A 10413-nucleotide genomic window follows, 5' to 3' on the forward strand; every position below is an offset into this window, starting at 1 on the left:
AAAATAAATAAAAAATCGTAACCTCTCACTATTTTCTGTAAAGGTGCTTAAAAATTAAACAAGTTCTCGAATACCAATCACTTGTCAATTTTATTTTCGATACGGATATATTATGATTTTTTAAAAAAAAAGTCAACAAGTCCAAAATCAATTAAGGCTACAGATTGTTTTTTTATATTTCTTAAAAGATTTTTTTTATATTTACTACTTATTTTATAAATTATAAACTATACATTATTACAATACTAATAGAATAAAATAGTTTTCACTTTATTTCGTATAACTCGGAAGACCTTCGGGGGGCCTTCGACCCTTCGTATAACCCTTGTGACGTTCCAAGTGGTGGAACTTAACGCCGCACTTTGTATTGTTTAACCAGAGCAATGCAAGGAAAATGATTCATTCCACCGAGTGGGAATTGAACCCACAACCGTAACTCGGAATTGTTGAGGAATTCAATCGTTTACTATCATCATATAAATAATCCTATGGTATCGAGTGATTCGGCCCAATCTTATAAATTATTCCTTCCTTTTCTATATGTAAGTACTAAATGGAAAGAGAGGGGGTATTTTTTTAACTTAAAGGTGAATACCGCAGGAACCTTCCCGTTCTCGCCGCCGAATTTACGAGAAATTATACGGCGGAACCTAACGCCCAGCATTTTCTTGTTACTAGACAGATAAAATGAAAATATTGATTAAATCTAATTTTCTCCGAAGTGTTCGTGTTGCACACCAAACCCACAACCGTCGCTTTTACAGTCACACGCTCGTACCACTGCGCCACAACGGCCACGAGGGGACCATGCAGTGATTGCAAATTGTCGTTAATAGGGTAATTGCGGGAGGGTACATAATTGCGTGGCAGTTTGTTTGTAATGAGGAAGTAAGTTGTTCAAACTATAATATAGTGTAGTTAGTAGAGAGGCAAGGGAAATTAAAACTTACCTATTTTTCTACTACTTTTATATTAGTTCACATTAGGGTATTTTTTTAGAAAATTTATGCGAATTTGTTACTGGTACAAACAAGCTTAACAAATGGTTCTGTGTTCGATTCCCACTCCGTATTATTGTCATTTCCGTGCTAGCTCTGGCAAGAAGAACGTTTCAAAGTCTCGAAAATATGTCAGTGCGTGGGAGGCAGAGTCTCTCTGGACTCTTAATACTAGGTTCCCTCTGTCTACCCTGTTTTATGCGGGAAACAATGTAAAGCTAAAAAAATCTACTTAGGGAAAAAACATACACTGAAATCAGATTTTCAAATACTTATTAAAGAATATACATGTATATTATTTTTATTGCAAAGTATGATTATAAAATAGTCATTTATCGCGAGAGATCGTTTAAAATTTCAAAAAAGTATAATTTACATATATAATACAAAATAATCCGTGCACGCTTACAATACCAAATGTGTTAACAACATTAAAAAAAACATTATAAAACAAGTAACATGTTACAATAACATTAATTCACCAAAATGACCAAAAATTGACTTCGCGACCTTGTTATAAGGTAAGAAATAGACCTTGAAATTTTATCTTTAATCGATAAAGAAGTAAAAATTTTCGAAAAAATATATACGAAAAACGGAAACGGAAATTATTGTATAAGTGTGAACGTTCTAGTCCCTTACTGATTAAAGAATAAATGAGTTATAAGATAAGGAAATTGGTTACATTAATATTATTATATGACCATATTATTTGTATGTGATAGGTACTTAGGGCTATGATATCCTTTTTTGGTTATGTTCTTTTTGGTATAAAATATAAAAAAATCATTATTTTGAGATATTTGTTTTATTTTTTTATTACTTTTAAAGTATTCAAACGGAAGTTGCATTGAATGAATAAAATACGACAAGAGAAACTTAATTATTTTTTAATTAATTTCCTTCTTAATATAATTTACTTTCTGGATTTATTTTTGGTTTTGCTAGCATATAACTGGGTAGAAAGAAAGAACCTAATGGAAGACACTCTGTTCACCGCTTTCAGTCCTAATTCAAGCCATTCTATGTGGAACGGTGAAATACAACACTACACATTGCCTTGCGAACGATGAAATGAAAACCATTTGAAATATCATTCCCCGTAATAGGAATAAAACTCTCAATCATCGTGTTCTAACTGAGTAAAGCAGTCTAAAAAAATTGAATATATAAAAAAAGAATGACTAAAATTTAATACAATACAGTCTCAATAATTAATCTAGGGATATCCAATTTTTGTCCATTTTTGAAATATAGAGAATAAATGTAGCGAATCAAACCCACACCCATTGCGAGTACAAATGTCTATCGTCGTATACAAATTAATAACAATCGTCATGACAAATTGCGAGTGATCATTTTTCATGCTTAACTGTTTTGCTTTATTACAAAAAATTCTAACTGAACGAGCAAAAAAGCTATCTGCTTAGTTTAATTGCAGCAAAATGACATTGGAAATCAATATTTTGGGAATCACCGTTTTGTTTTGTCGTACATTTTCGTTTACTATAATATGAGGGAAAGGTAGAGAAAACGTAGAGACGCTTCACCCGTTATCCACCCGAATTTGAAAGATTGTTAGTTAATCGGCAAATTGTGCTCCTTTTTAAGTAGAGCGAAGAAATAAATATACTTATTTTTCTTAGGGAAATTGTAGAAACGTGAGATCGTAAATGATGTGAGTTCGATCCCACTCGAGGAAATTAAATATTAAAAATTTTATTTCAAGCTTTGCCTCTGAATCTCTGGTATGTGGGAAAGAGCTTCAAGATGCTTTTCTTTCTTTTCTTATTGAAATAGAAATATGTGACAAATGAACTTAAAATTAGTAACTTATTTTATGTAACTTTAAATTTTAATGAAAGATTCAACCATGTATCAATACGTGGGTGGATTTGGACTTTAACATCTAAAAGAAGTCGAATGTAAATGCTTACACGTGGATGCTGTAAAACACAACGAAGGTCACTAAATCTATTTACGAAGGTAAATAATTAATTAGTTCCTAAGTATCTCATTATATCAACATATAAAAGTATATGTTAATTTCGACAGGAAGTCTAGTCGTAAAAATCTATAATAAAACTTAGCAAGGTATTGATTATTTTGTGTGTTTATTAGTACTAAATTCATGTAGGTATATACTAAGATTTCTTTTGTCCTCGTAGCCATCCTCACATGCATCCGCAGCAGGAATTATTAAAGCTCTGCCGCGGGTAGGCCATTCCACAGTTCGGTGGCGCGTGGAAGGGATGTATACATTGTTTTAGCGTTACACCGTATCCCACAGCACAGGGGCACCACAGGACCGGTTGTGGTTTTGAGTTCCACTCGAGGAAATGAATTATTTAATATTTTCATTCTTTGTTCTGGTGTTGAGGCAAAGCGTGAAGTTGAGTTCCGCTACCCAACACGCAATGCCTCCAGAATTTGGCGGAAAGTGGGGAACGGAGTGTGTTAACACTATAACGCTTATTATAAGAATTGAACCTGCGATCTTTATTTTTTGTACATATATATTTTTTTATTTTTTTGTACATGCACCACACAATTTCTGAAAAACTGCAAAAGGTGAAGTTATTTAAGTTTTTTATTATTTAATGCTCTTGATATAAAAATATAACAATTCTAACAACGTCACTGGAACTTCAGTTATGTACATAAATTGTTTCATTATTCAAGCAACAGAGATTGTATTGAACATTATCCTCATGGTGATTCATTTTAACAAATAATATAATTAATATAATATTCCTACTTCGGTCAGTACTTCCCAGAACACAAACGTATTAGTAATCGCAAAACAAAATAGTTTTAGTTATTGCATTGTTAACACGTCTCTGTGCACAAAACTAATTTTCTTATAACTAATTCAAATATGTCTAAAGAAGCTATTTCCGAAATTATAAGTAAACCAACGAAAGAAGACATAAAAGACGTTCAAACAGTGCTTCAAGCTTCAGAAGAAAATGTTAAACATGACGAAGAATCAAACCCTAGACATTCTGGGCGGCAAGTTACAATAAACGAAGATGTCGTAGCCAGTATGGAAGAAACGTCATTTATGGATAAATCGAAAGACTGTCAGCCTAAAGATGAAAAGAATAAAGCACCTATGAATAATACACATTCATCATCAACGGATGATATTATAAGTATCCATGATATTACTGATGATGAAAATATTGTCAAAGAAGATTCAAGTAGACCAAAATGTCTACAATGTATGTCAGAAGTATTTGAATGTACAATATGGTTTTTTAAAAGCATGACAAGTTCTATAAGATCTAAATTACAAAATTGCCTTTCTTGTAATAGGAAAACTGTGGATATAAAAAATCGAGAGTTTGACGATGACGGTGAATATTGGAATGGTAATGTAATGAACAGTGATGGGGAAGAAGGTGTGATAAGCTTCAGCTTTGATCATAAGGAAGATACTAACGACACTAAGGAAACGTTCAAACACACTGACTTAGAAGTTAATGATCATTCTAAAGTTAATAAAGGATTTGAAGATATTGATATTAAATCAAACCACACTGATAGTGAACATAAACCCATTAACGGCACCCGCAGTTGTAACGGTAACGAAATTGGACATAGAAATTCTAGTACTAGTGCAGTTTGTCGTGTAAGTGTTCATCATGAATCGCATGGAAATAAAGATATTTCTAATGTTGCAAGTACAGGCGTTTCTGCTGGTGGTGGCAATGTAGGTCACGATAGTGTTGACTGTGGTAGTCAAAGTGGTGGTAATCATCTTGATCACAGTAGTGGTAATCATGGCAATCACAATGGTAATCATGATGTTGGTAACAGTGATGGTAATCATGGTGGTCACAGTAGTGGTAATCATGGCAATCACAATGGTAATCATGATGTTGGTAACAGTGATGGTAATCATGGTGGTCACAGTGGTAGTCATGATGGTGGTCATAACGGTGGTATAGACTGTGGTGACACTGTTGAGAGCAGTGATAACTGATTTCCTCTATATTTGAAACAATAAACGTGTTTCTATATGCTACGATACAAAACCCTTATCATATTATTATATTGAATAAAGAATAAGTATTCAAACTTAAATTGTAAAACATATGTATTGTATTTATAATATTATTAGTTATATTTAAAGAATAAACCAGTTTAGTAGTAAAAGAAATGTTTTATAGTGTTAATAATTGAGGAACATTCCATTTCGCGAAGACATTTTAGGTGAAGGAGGACTCAATTTCCTACTGGAGTAGAAAATGAAATTAGTTCATCCTCCCGAGTGGGATTCGAACCTACAATGCTCTAACGTTCACAGTCTTTACTATACAACGATGCCCTAGGCCTAATTATTAGAATACAATATGTTAAATTAGTATGCTAAACTGTTATTTATGTAAGTATTAACATTTGAATTTCAATTTATACTACATTTGTACTAATTATAGAAATTTTCTGTTCTTAGTTCTTGCACAACCGTTATGGTTCTGTTTTAGTCAACATTCCAAATATTACTTTAATTTTATACTTTATAGTATTTATTAAAGTCACAGACCAATAATTTGTTTATTTTCCTCATTTATAATGTAAATCTTTTGAATAATATTTTGAATAATATTATTCTTTCAATTTATTTTTAGCACAGGCGTGCGTCTGTAAACGTGATAAATTATGAGTTCGATTCCCACTCGAGGAAAATTAAATATTTAATATTTTCATTTCCTCGGTCTGGCAACGAGGCAATAAACATCGTTAAGTTAATTCGACGAAAAGCGGAGAAACGGAAGTGGTTAATGGGAACGGAGATTTTTGTATTAGGTTCACTGGTTCTCTCTGCCTACCCTGTTGTGCGGGATACCGAGCGAATCTAATAAAATAACAAAGAATAAAGATCCTCTATCTATCTAGAGAATCTATCCTGATGTATGCGGAATAAAACTGAATAAACTGCCCCTCCTCACGTTATTCACACTTAAAGAACTGATGTTACTTATTATATCTTCGTTATATAAAAAAAGAAATAAAACTTAATTCTTTGTTTTACAGACCGTCAGTTTTATAGATATACTTATATATTTACCTATTTATATCTATACGAGTTTTAAAATTTTTGTCTGCTTGTACATGCACATCTTCTGAACTACTGGACCGATTTGAATGATTTTTTCTGTTGTGTAGGTATTAGCTCTGGCCTGGATCTAGCCTTTATTTAATTTTGAAGAATTCCACACCTGATGCAAAACCTTAGTGGTCCAGCTAAACGCAACGCTGCTGTACTACGCGTTACTTAACAAAAAAACAAAGTTACAATTTCTTTATATATGTATTTGAAATTTATTTCGTCATGGCGCAGGGCCACAAGTATGCGACTGTTAACGCGCAGGTAACACTGTTGCAGGTAACAGCAGGTGCGACTGTTAATTCGAGGAATACCCACATTATTGTTAAACGTAAGTGTCTTAATGGGAACGGAGTGTCTTAATACTAGATTCATCTTGCATTCTCTGATAAAAAGCTTGAAGCTGAAAAAAAAACCGTATAAAACATGTCAGTTCTAGTTTTGTCTGTTATTTTTGATGTACAACTTAGAAGGTCGTAGATTTTTTCAGAGATGTTTTTACATCCCTTTTTTATGTTACCTGTGGTATTTATAAGATAGATTAGGTACATTATTAAATAGAATAATATGGATGACGCAAGATTATGAAAAGTTGCATTATTTTATGTAATTATCATTATTCATTAGTTACTACCACTGCAGCTTTACATGTAACATTTCTAAGCTTTATGTTATTGGCTTAGAAACAAATATATTTTTTATAATTTATATTTTTTATAAATATAATAGTTCCAAATTTCATAATTGTCCGTCCGCGTAGTTTTCCTAAAAAGGGGTAAAAAGTTACAATTATGTAGGAATTAGCTTTTACCATATTTCTTTACTAATCAAAAGTGGTTAACCGCCTTTGACTTTGGTTTTTATCCGCATATAGTTCTTTAGTTGTGTACGTGACAGTTTTTGCTGTCATACAGACATTAGATTACTAAAAACTAGTACAATTAAATATTTTAATAAAGAAATATATGTTTACATATTTTTACTTTATCAATTATTCTAAAACTAGTGAGTCCGTCGTGGCCCAGCGGCAACTGTAAACGAGACCCACAACAGTGGGTTTGTTTCCCGTTCGGGGAAAGAAATTATTTAATATTTTCATTTCCTCGCAGGCAAAGGGCGGCGTTGAGTTCTGTCACTCAACACGCAATGCCTCCAGAATTCGGCGGAAAATGGGCAACGGAGTGTCTTAACACTAGGTTCTCCTTTGCCTAACCTACTGTGTGCGGGATACAGCGTGAAGCTGATTTATTTATTTTATTTTATTTTTATTTTGTTCCACTTATACAATAAGTTCAATGCAGTTTAAACCAGTTAAATGACAATGACCTCTTGACCTTGATAATATCTGATCGTGAGTGCCCTTTCCGGTTTTGCAGAAATGCAGGTTCGCTCTTGTTTTATGGTTTCTGTCTAAAATTTATACTTCTGTACTAATATTATACAAAGTTAAAGGGTTCTTTTATCTGTGGAGACCTTAGTAGGCGGCGACGGTTGTGAATTCGATTCCTATTCGGGGTAATAAATTATTTGATACTTTCATTTAGTCGCTTTGGTATCTAGGCAAGGCGCAGCATTGAATTTAACCCGCATTGTGTCAGTAGATGACATGATGGTTTTAATAAATATTATTATAATGTATTATCATTTTAGGAAAAAAGTTACTACAGAAGGAATCTTAATATATCTTACAGTTACAGTTACATGTAGGTTGACTTCCGAGGTCACCCTATTGATGATATTGAAGGAAGTATGGGGAGACTGTTTAACCGTATATGGGATGGATTGGCCGTTCTGCTGGAGTGGAATGTCATAAATTTATATTTCTTTGTTTACAAAAAGATATAAAAAATACGTTATATTTTTTATACGGTCTGTCATACCGATTATTATTAAAGAAGTAAAATATTTTAAATCGCATAAAAAAAAATAAAAGCAATCGAATCTAGATGGCTTCCCTATAATCATTATCATTTTTTTATCTTCTCGCTGTATCTCGCAAATAGCAGGGAAAGCAGAGAAAATTCCGTTTGGTGGTTTCCGAATTCGTGATATAATATGCCATTGTGAGATATGTGAGAATAAGCCATTCTTCATCGTTGAGATCGAACCTATCACGTTTATATCCCGCAGGTGTACCACTGCACTATATCTTTAGGTATTTTCGTTACCTGTTATTATTAATAAATCATTTAATTTTAAATATTTTTATTGAAGTAATCGACTTTTGCTTTCTAAAATAATTTAATCTATTCGATATTAAGTTTTTGTATCGTATTCAATACATTTGTAAATGTTTATTCAATTTTATTTATCTTTTAGGTGTTGTACATTTAAATAATTTAAAAGACCTCTAATGGAAAACAAGGGCAGAATATAATTTGAGAAGATTAAGTTAGTTACGTCGTAGAGGTCAATCGTGGCGCACGGGCACAAGCGTGCAACTGTACACATTAGAGGTTGGGGGTTCCCACTAGAGGGAATTATATATTTAATATTTTCTCTGCTCGCTCTGGTAACGAGGCAAGGCGCGGCGTTGAATTTCGCCACTGAACGCAATGTCTCCAGAATTCCTTGGAAAGTGGGGAACGAAAGTTGCTGGTATGTATGGCAGACATGCAGCATGACAGTATCGCAGCAGATCTTCACGCGGGGTAATGAACAATCTTTCGCTATTTGGCAAACCTAAGTGTCTTGACGCCTTACTTTGCGGGAAAAGCGTGAAAATGTGTATTCTTTTGTGTCATTGATAGCAATGCAAATAGTTGCATGAACATTTTGTTTCTTCTACTAAAAGAAAGCAAAAATCTTTATTTTTTTATTCCCAAATTAATGGCTTATAGCAATATAAAGTAACTGCGGAACTCAACGCAGTCTGTGCTTTGTCTTATCTATCTAATTTCTAGAAATTAGATATCTATACTAGTATAGTGGGCAACGAACCTACGACAATCTCGTTTACAGTCACATGCTGTCCCTCTTTATCATTATGGGCTATCTATCATATGTCGAAATCGAATCCACGACCACCTTGCTTCACAACTATAACTAAATAGGCTCCAATAAATTTTTCCTACTTTAATACTTCCTCACTCTTAAAAATCACTATCAATATTTTCGGCAATGGAACAAACAATCACTAAACGATTTTTTCAACAATTACAGGTTTTAAATTAAACTCGTTTCAACAATGCGTCATAAAACATTGACTTTGTATACAACTTTACAAATTCTTTATGCAAAAAGGTTCTTTTTAAGGACAACAAATCGAATCGAATTACATAATGTAAAAAGTTACAGAATACCTTCTACTTCTACATATAAATTTGTTTGTAAAATTATTGCTTATTTAAAAGAGTTGATATTTTTTTTCTTATTATAAATTGAGGAAATCAATTGCTTTGGTTTTTGTATTTTTTTTAAATTATGGCGTTTGTCTTGATTTCGATCGTTTTCAAATATATTTAAGTTAAAATTTTGGACGTATATTCTTTAGCTTTACGCTGTATTTTACACATGTCAGGGTAGGCTAAAACAATCTGAAACATGATGTTGTCTTCGTAAGACCCCTCTTGCAGGTTCTCTCTTCCTATTCATTTATGTGTCGGATACAGTGTAAGGCTAAAAAATATTTTAAAACGTTAAAGACAGCTTGTTTAACTATCTCAGTAAACGAATAATGAAAATAAGAACTAAATATTTAAACTGTGCTATAATGACGTTCATTACCTCTTCATATATTTTTCTTTTTAGTTTTATGTTGTATCCTACGTTTAGCAGTATAAACTGAGAGAACCCAGTGTTACAACATTGAGATCGGTCTTGAGATGCCATTAACGTGATAATTACATATCTATGAATGTAAGCGATATCTCAAGATCGATCTAAGACTTGAAGTAGGTTTATGAATACAGGCCTACGTTCTCCGCTTTACGGCCCAGTCCGGGACATTGCGTTTAGAGATCGTGATCCAATAAAGGTATCATAAATATATAATAACAATAAAAAAGTATACATCAAAGTAAATTAAATAATAATACCATTTATAGGACTCATAAACAATTAAAAGAGAACAATAAAATTTACTATTAATTATTACAGTTATTTATTAAATAATAATTATACTAGTTGTTACAATACTAACGCTCTGGCAGTGAAGGCTTACTTTATAAGCAACCTTAGCAATATGCCAATTTTTAAATTAAAGACTTGGTCACCTGTGAGTCTGTGAAAGTTGTTCTTCTTATAGAAAACAAAACAATACTTCCCCAGAGTGGAGATCGAACGCACAGCATCGCGTTTATC

The sequence above is a fragment of the Heliconius melpomene genome, chromosome 19, assembly GCF_056956725.1.
Source record: "Heliconius melpomene rosina isolate 202511_hmr_F chromosome 19, ASM5695672v1, whole genome shotgun sequence".
In the NCBI taxonomy this organism is placed as follows: Eukaryota; Metazoa; Arthropoda; class Insecta; order Lepidoptera; family Nymphalidae; genus Heliconius; species Heliconius melpomene.